The 17705-nt window shown below is 39.2% G+C and overlaps 1 protein-coding gene across 1 annotated transcript in view; it reads right to left on the bottom strand.

Moving 5' to 3' along the window:
- Nucleotides 1-17705, bottom strand: part of gpc5a (glypican 5a) — a 153686-nt gene that overhangs the window by 59391 nt on the left and 76590 nt on the right. The window lies entirely within an intron of this gene.

Below are 17705 nucleotides of genomic sequence, written 5' to 3'. Positions count from 1 at the left end.
AAAAAAATTCCTTTTGTGCAGTTCTGAACTCCCAGAGTTAAGTAACTCTACTCTCTCATTTTTAACACAAATTCGGTGAAACGTTTCAAGCATGGCGGAAAATATCAGCGAGCACGGGGTGGAGAGATGGAAAATGAAGACTGTGATTATTACATTCTTAATCCCGGTTTGTTTATTTGTAGGATTTCGTGTTGCTCATCATTCTGTGCAAACCATTTGCTTTGGCGCCTTTAGTCAGAAACTGGTGTTACTCAATATCTAGTGGCTAGTGCAAGCACAGCCATGCAGTGATTTTAGAAATGGCTTTTTATCTTCCAAGTACGTTATAAAACCTCACCTCAGTGACACCGATGCTCATCCACCTCTCACTTACTAAAGCATTTACAAAACAATCAATATTAGAAAAGCAGCAGAAAAAAAAAGTATTTTCAGTGTTACGTGACCGTACAGCCCCTGTTCAAGGCCCTTAGACACATTTTAAATGATATTTAAAGGGGAGTTTTATCGTGCACAGCCCGTCTGTCTTCCTTTCTTTATTTTGTTTTTATTACATATAAACATGCAGTGTAATATAAATAAAATAAAACAAAGAATTCAGAGCCTTGCATCAGAAACATGCAAACATGACTGATTACAATTCTTAAAGCTCCAGTAATGATCATAATGATCTGTTAGTAACTCCACTACTTTAGTCGAGACTTAAATGTCAATATTGGATCGATTCTAATTAAATTTGGTACAAATATTCATTGAGCCCTGAGGTTGAATTTTAAAGACTGGTGTGATCACCTGACCATCCTCTAGTGTTATCATTGGGTCAAAATGTCACCACCTCCCATACTTTACATCATAGACCTTATGACCATAGGAATATTCCCTCCAGCCTCAACTATACTAAACCTTCAACACTAATCAGCAGACTCTGGCACACTAACCCAGCTGTACCTGTTTAACATCAGCGTGTTAATATTGTCTTTGTGAAGATTAAAGCGCAGCCTAACCCAACAAGCAAGTGTTGGGAAATGCTTGTTAGGATAATTGGCTATTCCAAATTCCAAGTTGGCTGCAGGTATCGATGGGAAAGTGTTTGTCTTTCTCTCTGTGTTGGCCCTGACGGACTGGCGCCCTCTCCAGGGTGTACCTTTTCCTCTGGCCTTATGTCAGCTGGGATAGGCTCCAAATTTTCTCACCCATTTCCCCATAGTGATATACACCGATGAGCCCTGTGAACCGGAAACCAATCTGAGTGCACCACCTTGAAGGATGTCTCAATTCCTAAAATGCATGTGAAGGAGAAAGGAGTGAGGAGAGGAGAGGCTTGCTGTGGGAGCTGTGATCGAGGATAGACAGGTGAACACTACAAATGTGTACCCTTTAATTATAAAAGTGGCATCACACACACAGATGGAATATACAAACCTATACAAACCATAGCGGGAGGAAGACTTTATCAATAAATATTTCCTTTTAGGTTATTTCATTTATTTAATATGATCTACTACATGATCAAACTATCTATCTTTCCCTGTGTGTGTGTTTGTGTGTAATTTAAAAAAAAAAAAAATCCACATCTGTACATTCTTGTCACATTGTGGCACACTGTGAATTTGATTAAAAGCAGGCTTGGATCTACAAGTGTCATGAACACTGTTATGGTTATCTGACATCTGAGATAAAATACAGCAGTAGGATGTAACAAAACAATAAACACAGGATGCAGCTGCGCTACATGTCACATTGCTGTCACATTGCTTTTAAAATGACAGCTCAGAAGCAGGGGTGTCTCATTTGTCTGTCGACTCCTCTCTCTCTCTCCGTCGCCTCCTCCGCTCGCATCTCTGCTGGGAAGAACTTTCCACGCCTCTTCTCCTTGCTGAAGAAGCAGCAAGAAAAGAAACTGAGGGTATTCAATCTCAAAAATGAAGAGAGGGGCTTGTTTAGGTCCCTCTTTTTTTTTTCTTGTTTTTCCAAAAAAAAAAATGCATTTGGGTCCTGGACAGTCTACTGGTGTCCCATGATGTTTGGCACCATTATATTAGCAGTGGAATTTTTGGATCCTGTGGATTGCAAGGTGGGGTCTCAATGGATAGGGCTTGCCCCAGCACATCCCATGGATGCTTGATCAGACTGGACTATGGGGAGTGTGAAGAGTAGAAGAGTGCACCTAGCTCAAGGGATGAACCAGTGTTGTGTGCACACATAACAACTTAGCAAAGAACTGGTTTAAAATTTTATCTTTAGGCACTTTGCTACCAGCAGCCTGTCCAAAAAACACATTTCTTTATTTGAATCTATGAAAAATACTAAAGATAACACAGTTTGACAGGCATAAAATGGTATTTTTTGTACCAACAAGGTGATTGCCAAAGAGCTTGGCATACCTCAGCATGTTGTACATGAGTCCTTAAAAAAAAATTGAGGAAACTGGACAAATGGATGACAAAAGAAGAAGTGACAGGCCTAAAAATAAAAACTACATAGAGCAGATATCTGAAAGTCATGTCCTTAAAAAAATCCAGCAAAGACCTGACCTGAGCCAAGAGATGCATCCGGCCCGTCAGCTGATCCTTCCACTGTTCACTGAAGCCTCATCAGTCTTAATGTGAAGATGGCTGTCTAGAAGCCATTCTTAAGCAAGGGAAACAGGGAGAAAAGGCTGAGTTATGCCGTATTACACAAGAACTGGACTGAAAACTAGAGGGAAAATCATCAGGTCTCACATAGGGAGTGTGTACAGCCATCTGTGAAACACAGTCAAGGCTGTCATGGAACAAGAGCAGCCAACATCCAAAGAAGAGCTTTGAATGTCCTTCAAGAAGCCTGGAGAACTATTCCTGAAGACTACTTAAAAAATTTACAAGAAAACTTGCCTAAGAGAGCTCAGGCTATGTTCAGATATAAAGATAGTCAGACCAAATATTGACTTTTGAGCTCAGAGTTGTACAAACTCTGTCTTTGCCTTGCATTCCATGTACAGTTGTGTTCAAAATAAAAGCAGTGCATTCAAAAACATGAATAAAGCTCAGAATCCTTATAATAGTCTTTATTTACAGGCATTGGGAACACTGCACATTACATTATAAATCAAAACATGTAGAAAAATGTATAAATTTTCCAAGTACTTTACAGGAAATTAAGAAAAATTAATGTTGGGCTGTTCAAAAAAATAGCAGTGACTGCATTTTTCTTTATAAACTCAAATATTCACTGTATGAACTGAAGAATCTTTAGGAATTAGCATTCCTGTGAATCAGTAAACTAATATTTAGCACCATAACCATTGTTTCTGAGAACTCCTTCACATCTGTGTTGCATGAGGTCGACCAACTTCTGGCACCTGTGAACAGGAATTCCAGCTCAGGATGATTTGACAACTTTCCACAATTCCTCTGCATTTCTTGGTTTTGCGTGAGAAACAGCATTTTTGATGTCACCCCACAAGTTTTCTATTGGATTAAGGTCCGGAGATTGGGCTGACCACTCCATAACTTTAATTTTGTTGGTCTGGAACCAAGATGCTGCTCACTCACTGGTGTGTTTGTCGTCTGCCAAACTGTCTGAGGCCCTTGGACCCAAAAAGAACAACCTTAATTTCATCAGTCCACAAAATGTTTCTACATTTCTCTACAGGCCAATCGATGTGTTCTTTGGCAAATTGCCAGCTCTTCAGCACATGCCTTTTTTTCCACAGTGGGACTTTATGGGGGCTTCTTGCTGGCAGATCAGCCTCACACAGGTGTCTTCTAATTGTCACAGTACTCACAGGTAACCTCAGACTGTCTCTGAACACCCTGGAGCTGATCATTGGCTGAGTCTTTCCCATCCTGGGTATTCTTCGATCCATTTGAGGCCGTTTTCGTCCACGTCTCTCTGGCTTTGCTTTCCATTTTAGAGCATTGGAGATCATTCTAGCCGAGCAGCCTATTGTTTTCAGCACTTCTTTATATGCTTTCCCCTCTCCAATCAACATTTTAATCAAAGAACGCTGTTCTTTTGAACAATGTCTGGAACGGCCCATTTTTCTCAGGTTTTCAGTGAGAAATGTATGTACAACATGTGTTGGCTTCATCCTTAAATAGGAGTCACCTGATTGACATCTGTTTTTTCACAGAATGAATGACCTCACTGATTGGACTCTATGCTGCTATTTTTTTGAACACGCCCCCTTTCAATTAATTATTCAATTACACAGACTCAGGAGCATGCATCTCATGAATGTTGGGTCTGTTGGTTTTCTATGACTCTATTACACCTACTGGTAAATTATTTGCCACGTAGTAATATGATTTCTACAAAAATATTGATTGATCTGGTTACTCATGTTGGACTGCTATTATTTTGAACACAACTGTATGTCTGCACATGTTTCAGTAAATTGCTTCACCCATTTTCCTACCAAAGTAAAAAGTGTGGAGTGGCTCGAGACTGTACTGCATACATTCTTGCCTTCCCTGTGTTTAGCAAACTTCACTCCCCACCCTTAAAACAGTCCTGGCTGCCTGATTTGTTATATTGCATGAACTTCTAAACTCACCACAGTACACACTGCAAACTTCTACATAATGGCAGCTGCTTTCTCCACCAGCTCAGAAAATCACAACAAAGACTAAATCATAAGGTGTCTTAAACGATTTGGCATGGGAACCGAGGCTTGGCTCAACTTTCGTCCCTGCACGATACGACAGACAGACTGCATCACAGCATATATTTTGGCAGTTTTGACTGTACAGGACTGGAAACTGCAGCAAAACACCGTAAAGCCTGCATCAGAAAAATTTTTGGCACAGACTTACTATGGGCCTATGATATCTTCATTACCCGCTGCATAAGGAAAGCCCAAAGCATCATCAAGGACACCAGTCAACCAGCCCACACACTTTCCTCACTCCTGCCATCTGGAAAACGCCACCGAAGCATTAAATCATGCACCAGCTATTTCAAAGACAGTTTCTCCCCACAGGTAGTGAGAATAATGAACACTACCCACAAACACACAGAAAAGCACACGTACATACACTAAAAAAGTACCTAAAGCATACAGCTGAGAGTTTAATTTGTATTTTCTGAAGTGTCACTCAATTATGCTATCTGGTGTGGGTTTTTTATTACTTGTTTGAGGGTGAGGGTGTCACAGAGCAAGGTTTATTAAGACAGATATTGGCATCTGCCTTTGGAGTAAATTTAACTGAAGCCGTTAAAGCTAATAAAAATATAACTAATTAAACTCTGGCTGTAGTTTCATTTGTTTAACCTCTGTATAGCCATTAAAACATGAATCCGTATTTTCAGCTAACAGTGTGCAGAAAGCAGAAAATGTCATTGTGCTGCTGTCAATTTTCACTCGGCTGTCAACTCCAATTTGTGACCTCACACCATTAAGGCGCGTACTTCAGCGGCATCTACAGTAATGGAACAAGGTGACTGCCATGTTACTCCATCTTGTAAATGTTAGGGAATTATCAGTATATTTATCCTGCCTACACAACCACTCAGTCTGCATTTCACAGACCAAAGTAGAGACAGTCCCCAAAAAAGGCTGCAAAAGAATTCAAAGTTTCAGGTAAACTGTCGCAGACAACTAAAAGCATTCACCGCCAGATTGCTGCTTATGTACAGGGTACATTTCCTAAAGAGGTGCGGGGTGTTATATGGCAAAATGAATCACACCTTCAGACATCCAAGTAATGAATCAAGCCGTGTGCAGATTCTTAAGCTCATTAGTATTCCCTTTGAACATGTTCTGCTATCTGTAAATAGAGGGTGGGGGATGAGATCTTACGATGATCATATTTGCCAGTCAGAGGAAAAAAAAAAGTGTCAGTATGTGAGTCGGTTCCCAAGATGCTCACTGTCGTTGCCCATTTCCCTTCAGCAGCGGCACTGACAATGTGTTTATCCAGAGCAAGTGCATCAGCAGCAAAGAGGCAGCAGGTCAGCGACTGAGTGGTCAGAGCAGACATTAGACTACAAAGTGAATATTATCATTCATGTTAAGCTCTCCTATGAGTCAACATTTGGAGAAGAGGAAAAAAAAAAAAAGAGATAACGCTGCCAATAATGATAAATAAATAAATAATGCATTAAGTCTTGCTACAGGCACATAGCTCTTGAGTCACACTCACCAGCCAGTTTGTTAGGCACACCTGTTCGGCTACTCGTTAGCGCAAAGCTCTAATCAGCCAATCACATGGCAACGAGTCAGCACATTTAGACATGTAGACATGATCAAGATGACCTACTAAAGTTCAAACTGAGCATCAGAATGAGCAATAAAGGTGACTTAAGTGACTCTGAACGTGGTATGGTTTGGTGCCAAACAGGAGTATTTCAGAAACTGCTGATCTGCTGGGATTTTCACACGCAACCATCTTTATGATTTAGACAGTATGGTCCAAAAAAGAGAAAATATGCAGTGAGAGGCAGTTCTGTGCGCACAGAGGTCAGAGAGGAATGGCCAGACTGTTAGAGAGACTCTTAGAAAGACAACAATAACTCAAATAATCATTCATTGCAACCAAGGTGTGCAGGAGAGCATCTCCAAACACACGTCGAACCTTGAAGCAGATGGGCTACAGCAGCAGAAGACCACACTGGGTGCCACACCCGTCAGCTAAGAACAGGAAATTGAGGCTACGCTTCACACAGGTTCATCAAAATTGGACAATAGAAGACTAGAAAAATGTTGAATGGACTCATAAAGTCTCGATTTCTGGTGATCGCCAAGTCAGAATTTGGTGCAAACAACGTGGAAGCATGAATCCATCCTGCCTTGTATCAACAGTTCAGGCTGTTGGTGACATTGTTGTGTCATGGTGCGTGTGGCGGGATGCTTTCCATACTTTAGGCCCCTTGAGCATCATTTAAACACCACAGCCTACCTGAGTATTGTTGCTGAACATGTACATCCCTTCATGACCACAGTGTACCCATTTTCTGTTGGCTGCTTTCAGCACGACAATGCACCATGGTACAAAGCTCAGATCATCTCAACCTGGTTTCTTGAACATGGCAACAAGGTCCCTGTACTCAAACGACCTCCACAGTCACCAGATCTCATTCTAATAGAGCACCTTTGGGATGTGGTGGAACAGGAAATTCACATCATGGATCTGCAGGAACTGCGTGATGCCATCATCAATATGGACCAAAATCTCTCAACAATCTTTCCAGCTCTTTGTTGAATCTGTGGCACGAAGAATTAAGTACTAGCAAGGTGTACCTAATAAAGAGTCCAGTTTGTGCACTGAACTTTCATAGTCCCTGCTGCCATATTAAACTGTTCTAACAGTTCACAGCTGTTGTAGAAAACAACTCAGCTTTAATAAAATAATAAGCATAAATTTATGACCTGTTTTTAGAGTTGAGTCTTCAGTAGGAGCCAGCGGGCTCCTGAGCAATACAGAGAAGTTAGAGTACTGAAAGATTTTCAAATGGATTTTTTAAGAACAAAAATAAAGCAGTGCAACACTGTTCTTATCCTTTAACAATAATCCTCATGTTCCTCAACCCTAACCTGAAGGTAGCCACAGCTTAAAAGAGTTAAGAAAAACAAGAATAGCAATGAAGATTGTTCATATTGAATGTGAATATGAACAATCTTTTACAACATGTTTGTAAACTGAATATACTGTAAGCTGTGAGCATTGGGACACTATTTACAATGAACATTGTATTTGCAGTACATTCTCCCCACAAACCAAATCAACTACATATGAATGCAATTTAGAGATGGCTCTGAAAATTTAGTGTCAACATGAATTAAAATTTAAAAAGTACGAATCATTCAACTGTGATGTTGTAGTACTTTGCTGTACTGCAAAACATGAATTTCACAACCTATGTCCAAATACACAAAGAGGATTATGCTGCTGTTGCTTAAACTATAATCACATACATTCACTTAAGATAAAGTTATCTACATGTAGGCAGCTTAGCTGGATTTGACTTTGAATGTTTTAAGCACCTTGCGTGGTTTAAAAAAAAAAAAAAAACAAATCATTATGCTGCAGGTTTGGGGATTTGTCTCCAATTAAGACACACTTGCACAGTAATGACATTTATGACTTTACAGCCTCCTTTCTGAGCAGCAACACAAATTAAGTGGGCGTGTTGTGTTTAAAAAAAAAAAAATAATTCCCATCTTGAGACTTGGATAATGGTAATAAATAAGATTGTGTTTAATCCCTAACTGGACTTTCAAATGCTGCATTTTGGTATACACCTTTAGGAGCACAACAAATAAAATGTGAATATATTCACAGTGTTAATCCTTTGGACTAAGAGGAGAGAAGATATGAATAATTCACAAGCAAAACTGCTGGTCAACCACCACATCAATGACTGGTAAATAATTCAGCCAGCAGAGTGGGTGAGGAGCTGCTTGCCCCTGATTTTGATTGAGAGACACAGGGACAGAGCCTACTTATAGATTCTTGATGGGTTTTACCACATCAAGAGGAGAGGACAGGCAAGGAGGAGAGGAGCCCACAAATAATTCACAGAAAAGAGCTGCTGATGAGCAAGATGATGCAATCTAGAGTTTGTACACTCAGATTGCATGATGAATTTGTCAATAGATGCATTGCTGTTTTGTGTTTTCTGCAGTCTCGGGTGCAGAATAGTAATGATATATTTCCATTTGGTCCTAGGGAAACTCAGAGGAGTTTCTGTACTCTGGTTAGTCAAGGTCAGGGGCAGATAAATGGAAACATTTCTGATATGTAGATTGAAAACATGAAAATCAACATTTGCATGGATACATCATTCTTATCCTCATAAAAATGCCCAACAACGGTGTCTTTAAAGGTAATAGAATGCCACCTTTTGCCTTCATCCATATTTCAGTGTATACTTCCTTCTTTCTATGGAGCAATTCAAACAGCACACATCTACAGTGCCAGTCAAGAGTTTGGGCACACCTTCTAATTCAGTGGTTTTCATTAAGTGTCTGCAAAGTCATCCCAAAAATGAAGAAACACATATGGAATTATTTAGTAAACAAAAAGTGATAAACAAACCAGAATATATTTTCTATTTTAGATTCTTCAAAGTAGACACCTCTTGCTTAAATCACAGCTATGCACATCTTGGCATTTTCTCAGTCACCTTTATGGGGTAGTCACCTGGAATGGCTTTCAGTAACAGCTGTGGTTTGTCAACAGTTAATTCCTTGAATTTCTTGCCCTCTTAATGTGTTTGAGATCATCAGTTGTGTTGTGAAGAGAGTTGGTATACAATGAATAGCACAATTTGAGTAATGTTCTAATCCATATTATGGCAAGAACTACTCAACTAAATAAATAAAAATGACAGTCTATCATTACTTTAAGAAATGAAGTCAATCTGAAAAATTTCAAGAACTTTGAAAGTATCCTCGAGTGCAGTCGCAAAGACCATCAAACGTTATGATGAACTGGCTCTCATCAGGACCACCCCAGGAAAAGCAAGACCAAGAGTTTCCTCTGCTGCACAGGATAAGTTCAGAGTTACCAGCCTCAGAAAACACAAGTTAACAGCATCCCAGATAAGAGCCCACCTAAATGCTTCACAGAGTTTAAGTAGCACACACATCTCAAAAACTCAAAGAGTGAGCGAATCTGGACTTTATGGTTGCTGCAAAGAAGCCACTTCTAAGGAAGAACAACAAGAGGAGTAGAATGGCTCGGGCCAAGGAACACCCAGAATGGACATTAGACCAGTGGAAATCTGTCCTTTGGTCTGATGAGTCCAAATTTAAGATTTTTGTTTCCAAACTCCATGTTTTTTAAGACATAGTTCCCATTGTGACGTATGCAGGAGGAAGAGTGATGTATGGGGGTGCTTTGTTGGTGACACTGTTGTGAGTTATTCAAAATCCAAGGCACACTTAACCAGCATGGCTACCACAGCATCCTGCAGCAAACCACCACTATAATGAGGTGCCATAATTCAGATTCAGATCCGAATGCTGTTTTGTGAAGTGAACATGCAGATGTGCACACAGCTACTCATGTGTACACTGGAATAAATAATTAATATTTTTGCTGGTCACAAACTCATGTGAAGCCAGCCCCCTTGATAACAAACACACACACATAAATTGTGAAGCACCATTTAAAACTGACTGAATTTTAAATATGAACCCAGATATCCTTCTGAAGTCCAAGCCTCCATTTTAAAAAGCCACACTGCCTGTGAATTACAGTACATGACAACCACTTCTTAGCACTCCCTGGTGTGTAAAACCATGCTGTAACCTCATATCAGGGGCGATCAACACATAAAATGGTAGAAATAAAATTTGACAGCTTAAAATGAATGTCTGATGGCAATTCAGGTCATACACTCTGGCTCACACTTGTGCCACACTTCAGCAGCTAATGACATGCCAATCAGAACTATTTGAAAATCAGACCCATTTGCAAATTAAGTCCCAGTCAGATGATAATAGCTAGACTTAGGGATTGTGAATGCACAAGCTGCTCGATGAATCGTGCCAGATGCATGATTTAAAGTTCTGTAATTCTTCTATGCATGATCATTTGTAAGGTTTTACCTTCTTCTATTACATACTAGTATGAAAACACACAGAGTTTCCATATTTTTTTCCATTCTCAGAAGTAAAAGCACAAGCCTTTTAGATGCCATTTAGCTCTCTGACAAATTCACTGCTTCAGAAAGCCTGGGCTCAACACTGTAAGTGTGATACTTGGAAAGTTTGTATCATTGAGCCTCCCTGACAATAGGGTTTTATTGAAAAGTTCTCATCCTGAAACCAGAGACACAGTAAGAGAAATTAATGGGAAAATTCAATAATGGGCTTTAAAGCACCCAAACAGGGGAAACATGTTGCCCTGAGGTTCAACTGTGTAATGGATAGCAGATCTACTTTTGTAGTAATGATAAAGGTAAGGAATATACAGTAGTTTTTTTTTTGTTTTTTTTTACCAAAGGTTTAATGTATCCATGATGCAAATTAACTGAGTTTTTTCAAGTGTTCTGGTGGGATGAACCACAGACATTCACTCTGAATCAAGCCAAGCTTTACTAAGAGCATCACCTGTAAGGAAAAAGACCTTTTTGAACCCTATTTTGGAGAAAAATCTCCAAACTATTTTATTTTTCCTTCAGATTGAGCTTGTGACTCTATACAAGCAGACTTTACACCCCAGTCAACAGTGAAACTCCAGTAATGCCTCACTCCCCATTCATTCAGGAGCCTGGTCTCGTTAGCCTGAAGTAACTGCCCAGAGCTATTGCCAAGATGGGTGTTGAGTGGCAAGACTTGCTTCCAGAAGGACTTGGATAAAACTAAAAAGTTAACAGAAGTGGCCGTGTCACAGCCATCCACTCACAGGAACTTTCTATATAAGATTTGAGACTAGAAATCAAACAAATAACTGCAATTCTATTATCAAGGCTGCTGAACACAAAGGAAACGCACTCCTGGTATGATGTCAAAAAACACGTCTATAGCTTGTCTGTAGCTTGGCTAGTGAATAATTTACAGATGTGGTGCGTGCAGCAGGTACTGTAAAATGCACACTGATAGATTTGTCATTAACTGAATTTATTAGCTAAATGTTTTAGGCATCTAACTGGCTATGTTGTATCCATTTTACCTTTTATGGTGTGCATCTCCACTGAAGTTCTACTCTGAAAAGGATTGCTGACCAATTTCGCCCTTATTTTGCATCACACTGGATCATACCGACTGGCTTCCCTGCTGTGCTAACTGCGCAATGTTTCCATGGCTCCCAAAGCAGCCGTTTAGACACAGGAAAAATATTTTTGCAACATTTCGATATACGTTTAAGATTTTAAAATGTATGCTGAATTGTATATCTATAAGCTTTTTTTTTTTTTTTTTGCTCCTCCCCCAATAGCACCAGTGTGGGCAGTACTACAGTGCCCACTGGCAGCCAGCAGCTCCTGATCACACATCACTGCCTTCAGGCTCTGCCATTAACTGTTTTGTAAAATGCTTAGGCAAAGAAAACTACTTAGAAAATGGTCACTTTAAAGTTAAAAAAAAAAAAAAAGACAAACACTTTTTCATTAAAAATGACATTCCCAGTGGTAATTTGAGCTGAGATGCTTTTAGTTCAGTCCTAATCAGTATCATGAACAAGAAATTAACTAAACTGCATGTTCAGATGCATTCCAATGGAAACATATTTCTTTAAAGAAAGACAGGATAGCAGCACAGTATAAAGACCACATTCTGAGCAGAAAGAAGTGTGTTTGTGTTTAATTTTATTTTCCTTGTGTGTTCCCAGTTTGTTTTGGTTTTCATAGTTCTTAGTGCTGGCTTTATCATTTGTGGTTTTCTTGTTCCTTCACCCCCGTCTCCCCGGCGTCTGTGTTCTGGTGTCTGTTTGTCCTTTTGTCTTACCCCTGACCTTCTTTGTTTCCGTATTGAGTTTTACTCCCAGTGTTGTGACTAGTCTGCGTTTCTGTCCCATGTCTGTGTCTCTGTTTCCCTGTGCCGTGTTCCTTCCCTAGTCACTTCCTGTTTTATTTTGACAAGTCTTGTGTTCCCCGTGCTTTGAGTTTAGTTTGCTTCCCCTGTTATTTATTTCATTTGCTTCACCTGTGGTGCCCTGCTGTTTCCTCTTGCCCTGATTACCTGATATGGAGAAGCAATAAGGAGAAAGCATATGCTGTGATAAGTTATTATTAACTAATATGAGGATTACAACCAATTGTGCTCGTAACTTCCCTTGAGAATCAGTTTGACTCAGCATAATTTGTTGCACCAGATGTGCTGGTGCAGGTTTTCTTTTTTCATTTGTTTGTTTGAAATAAAACCCAAAGAAAAATTTTTGAACAAGAAAAAATCCACTAAACACTGATGGAAATGGTTACCATCATAACTACAGTACACACAAACAGACAGAGGTCACCATTTACCCTGCTGCATCAGCACACAATCTTTATTTTTATTTCGTCTGCATGTGCTGGAGGCAGTGCTGGCACACACCACGAAGACTTGGCGAACAAAACGTGTGCAGAAGGGCAAATGTTGTATTTAAACACGAGTAGGTTTTAACTACAAAAATCACACTGTTGAGGGCTCTCCTTTCCACATAAAACTGCTTATTGAACAGCCATCACAGTCAACCAGACACAGAATGGGCCAATTTAAAATTGACTTTAGCAAGCAAAGTAAAGGGGAAATTGGCAGCACAATTTTAAAGCTGGAATCCGATGATTATTGGGCCAAACCAGTGTCTCCAAGTTTGTATTGAATTACTGGAGACTGAAGTCTCTAAGAGCCTGATCAAGAGGCACAAAATGTTTTTGTTTTCAAAAATCCATTCCATATTACAAACTATTACACGGATTCTGCTTTATCTGCTCAAACATGTACATTTTTTGAAAACGTTGCAAACACATTTTTTTCTCCGCATCCTGACATGCAAACAAACTAATTAATGTCTTGAAAATTCTTCTTGATCATGATAATAACATTTGTTTTCCAACTTACTGGAAGACTATTTGCTTTACAGTTAAAATTATATCATCAGCAGCAAACACAAAAAGGCTTCTGAGTTTTACTCTGTTTCATCTTCTGGTGTTTTATCAGGATATTATTATTATTCCCAGAGACTTGGTACCTGTATCTGTGATTTGCTTACATGTATGTGTTGTATATTTATATTTCTAACAGTGTTGTTATTCTTGGAGCACCTGAGTGAGTAGTGAATAGCATCTTGTCAGAGTTTTTAGTGATTTTATACAGCTGTCTGGACATTTTATTGCACAAATGATGTCATCATATTCATGCTGACCCTCCCATCTAAAGTAGGCTACGCTGTGTCAACGCAAAGTTTTTCAGCTACAGTTTTCAGTAGTCTGTCTCACACAGTTCATGCACATTTTAAAATATCAAGCCGTTCACCCGTGAAGTGTGCTGCTTGTATTTTATTTGCACCATAATCCTGCAAACGTAGCCCAAAATGTGTTTTTACATTTATATTCACACTGAGGAGTACACAAATCTTTAAAATACATTTTAAGAGAATCCATCCACTCGCTCTCAAAACGTTTCACTCAAAACTGTAAACTACACACCTCATCCACTCACGTCAGTATAACATGCCATGAAAAACAGGAAGACAGCTGATGAGAAAGCAGCGGAAGGAACAACCAACCGAGGCCTGAGTCGCACAGGTTGAGAGATCGGTCGCTTCAGTTTCACTACCACATAGCAGGTAGACTAAAAATAGTTTTACCAGCCTGCTCATAATGTATTTTTTACACATTAGACATTAGTGTACATCATGCAACGTGGCACCAACATAACAAGCAAACAAATCATATGTTGTAAAATGTCTTTGGATTATAAGCTGTCAAAGTTCGTGCTACTTTTGATGAGCAAGTTCTGTAACTGCATTTACATTCCAGTGATTCAACAACTGTCTTTTTTAAGGACAACCAGCTGCCAATGCGTCTGTGTCAGATGATTTTTTTTTTTTTTTATGTTCGCATGTAATAAATTCAAATATAATGGAAAAAAAAAAAACTTTTGACAGAATTCTGCTTTGTATTGTTCCAGGGATTTCATCTGAAATGTGAAATCCTACAAAGACAGAATATTACTCAAAAACAAAAGAGAAAGGAAAAAAAAAAATCTTTTGTACAATATTGGTACAAGCAGTGAATCTGAAATGACATCTCACATTTGTGTGCATTTCCTGATAATCAGAGCTACCTCAGTAAGTTTCTTCACACGTCAAAGCTTTATCTCTCAGATGAGCGAGTAATGTGATAATGAGCTACATGTCAGCGTTGTGCCCAAGTGTCACTTCATCACCTTTTCTGATTCCACAAATGAGGTCACAAAATCTCTCCTTTTCAAAGTGCAGCCAAGCAAGTGCAAGTTCAAGTTAGGGAAGAATACAAATAACACTTAAAGAGAAAAGGAGACAAGAAAGAAACATAACAAAACAACATTTTTCACCATGTAAATAAACTGAAAAAAATTAGCCAGTGGTTTATTTAACAGGAAAAATACACATTCATATTAATTTCTGTAAATCAATCACAGTCAGGCATATTTTTTTAACATGGATCATAAACAAAATTATAATGAAATTAAGTATCTTTTACTCTCGATGCAACTAAAACTTTTAAACTTAGATAACATTAATAAAATTTAACGCTCTTGTCAGAATAAAACTAATTAATCCAATTTTTTAAATATCAATTCAGCCAGCACTACTTTAGTCCTGATTTAATCCTGACTAAACTGAAAGAGGTTTGTTAATATTCCATTTTCAGTCCTCATATTTCGTGCATATGTTTAGACCCTTAAGCAGTGACAGCACAACTTCCTGCCATTCCATATGCACATAGAAACACTGAAGCGGAGAGTGCAATAGCAGAGACACCCCCCAAAGTACAGAACACAGCGGATATCAACGAAAACAGACATAACATTAATTAAGTCAGCTACAAACATGAAAAGAGGAGCTGTAGTGGAGGTGGGTTGCAAAGCAACTTGTAGAGGAAGCTAAAAAGGCAGGTTGGCTTAAAGCAGCTTGAATGGCAGCCCAACTTGCCAACTGATGTGCACCATCAGTAGTTGTCAGCTGGTGTACTGCAGCTGTAGGTGGCACTTGACATATAAAGTATACTTGGCCGTGTTCCAGGACCTCCTGCCCATTTTTATTGTCCAAACTTTTGACTGGTACTTAAACAACCACAGCAGTAAGACAACCTACTCTTTCATGAGCTTGCATGGTAAGTCTGAGATAAAGTGAGCAGCAATACATACCTCCAAATGGGAAAAGCCTGAATGATAAACATGACAACTTCTAAGGCCAACTGAAATCACACAGATTTGCTGGTCTGAGGTACCTAGTGAAAAGGGAGCTCAGGCAGTCATATAGCACGTACAGTATGCACATATATGCATGCGGTACTTGTAACTAAAACTGGAAACGATGACAGTGCTTGGACTTAATTAGGGATGTTGCTAGCAACTAAATTACTAGTTGAATAAAAGTCATAAAGACTCTAAAAACAGTCAAAATTACGCATAATCTAACAGACGAGATCTGCATGTAGCTGTCATTTGAAGCAGCTAAGTGCACTTAATATTCATATATAATCATAATCATATTTGAAATGTTGCTGAAATGTTTGGCTCTCTGCACAGTGCAAAACATTGCAGATGCGTACTCTGACACAGCCTAAATAGAGTTCTTCACCATCTAGATCAAAGTACTACAGAACCATGCTGGTACATGTGGCTGTTGACAGTCTTACTTTCTACCTTGCTTGTTTACAACGGGAGACGGATGCTGCTCAGTTAGCGGCACTTGGCTGCATAACATCTTAGAACCAACAGTTAACTTCCACCATAAATGAATAAAATATGAGTTTTTAGTTTAACTTGACTTTTGGTGAAGACTAACCAGGGCAACAGCGTTTAATCATCTGGCACATTCCTAGCATTAGTGAACCATTGATTACTGACACCCACTCTCTTAAATACAACTCCAAACGGAGGATCATATTTCTCTGTATGTACTCAGTGTGTACACAGATACACTTTTAGGACCAGTGCTGCTCCAGAAAGTTTGCTTATTGGAGCAACACTGGAGTCAAGTGACCAAAACTTGACTCCAGCATAAAATCGCTGCAGGTTTAAGGCATGTATTTTTTCAAAGTCAAAAGTACAATGTGGTTTTTGCAACTGTCTTTAATGTTTCTGTTTATTATTTTGTTGTTTCACTTGCTGATTGTTTTCTTATGAATGTTTCCCATCCTCAGGTCTCTGAGAGACACCTGAGAGAGAATCTCAATGAGGCTGGCTGATGAAATAAAGATTTAATAATACAAACGTGCTGTCACTAGACACAGATCTTTAGCTATATGTCATGAAGCTGATGATAGTACTGAAGATCCATCTTGCAAACTGACAGAGATGTAGATGATTCAATGAGCAAATCATTGATTTTCAATTGGTTTTAATTTCCGGAGGAACCAAAGACAGAGGGCACAAGGACAAGATGACATGTACAGTAACCAAAAAAAATGTGTGCTAAAATAACTGAGTATACTGTGTGTACAACGTATAGGATTTCAAGTTATATTAACTCAGTGGATTATGAATGATTGCATAATATAGGCTCAACCACTGATCATCCGTTTCATACTTCCTTGGCAGCAGAAAAACAATTTCTGAGTCTTTCTCCATTAAATAAAAAATTCACGGACCCACAAGGTCACATAAAGAAGCACATTTAAGATGCCAACAGCAAAAAAAAAGGCACAAACCAAAAGACAAACACACAGTGAATGTCAACGAGGCAGATCAGGGACTCTCAAATGGTTATGATATAGATTTATGTGTTCTGACATCCCACAGATGGTGTGAATTAGTCAGAGAGGGGGTGCCAGCATGAGGTCAAGAGAGATGACCTGGCCTTCAGCCTGCCACTTGGGAAACCAATGCAACAGACATGCGAAGCTGCCGCTGCTGCAGTGCAACAACCCAAAGGAAGCTATGGCAGCTGTTACTGGAGCTGCAGAAGAGAGAGTGCTCCCGTAAACTGTTCTAATCTCATCATCCTCAGAGATAAACAGCGCTGAAAGGAGCCACAGCAGCACAAACGTGCATAAAAGAAGAGTGGGTGATAGAAAAGCTACATTGATTTTGACAAAGAGCAGAAAAAGAATTGTGTAAATATGAGGACACACAAAGCGGATCAAAT

Source organism: Archocentrus centrarchus, chromosome 3 (assembly GCF_007364275.1).
Source record: "Archocentrus centrarchus isolate MPI-CPG fArcCen1 chromosome 3, fArcCen1, whole genome shotgun sequence".
NCBI classification, from domain to species: Eukaryota; Metazoa; Chordata; class Actinopteri; order Cichliformes; family Cichlidae; genus Archocentrus; species Archocentrus centrarchus.
Note: the sequence above shows the minus strand (reverse complement) of the source record. Positions and strands in the feature narration are given on the sequence as shown.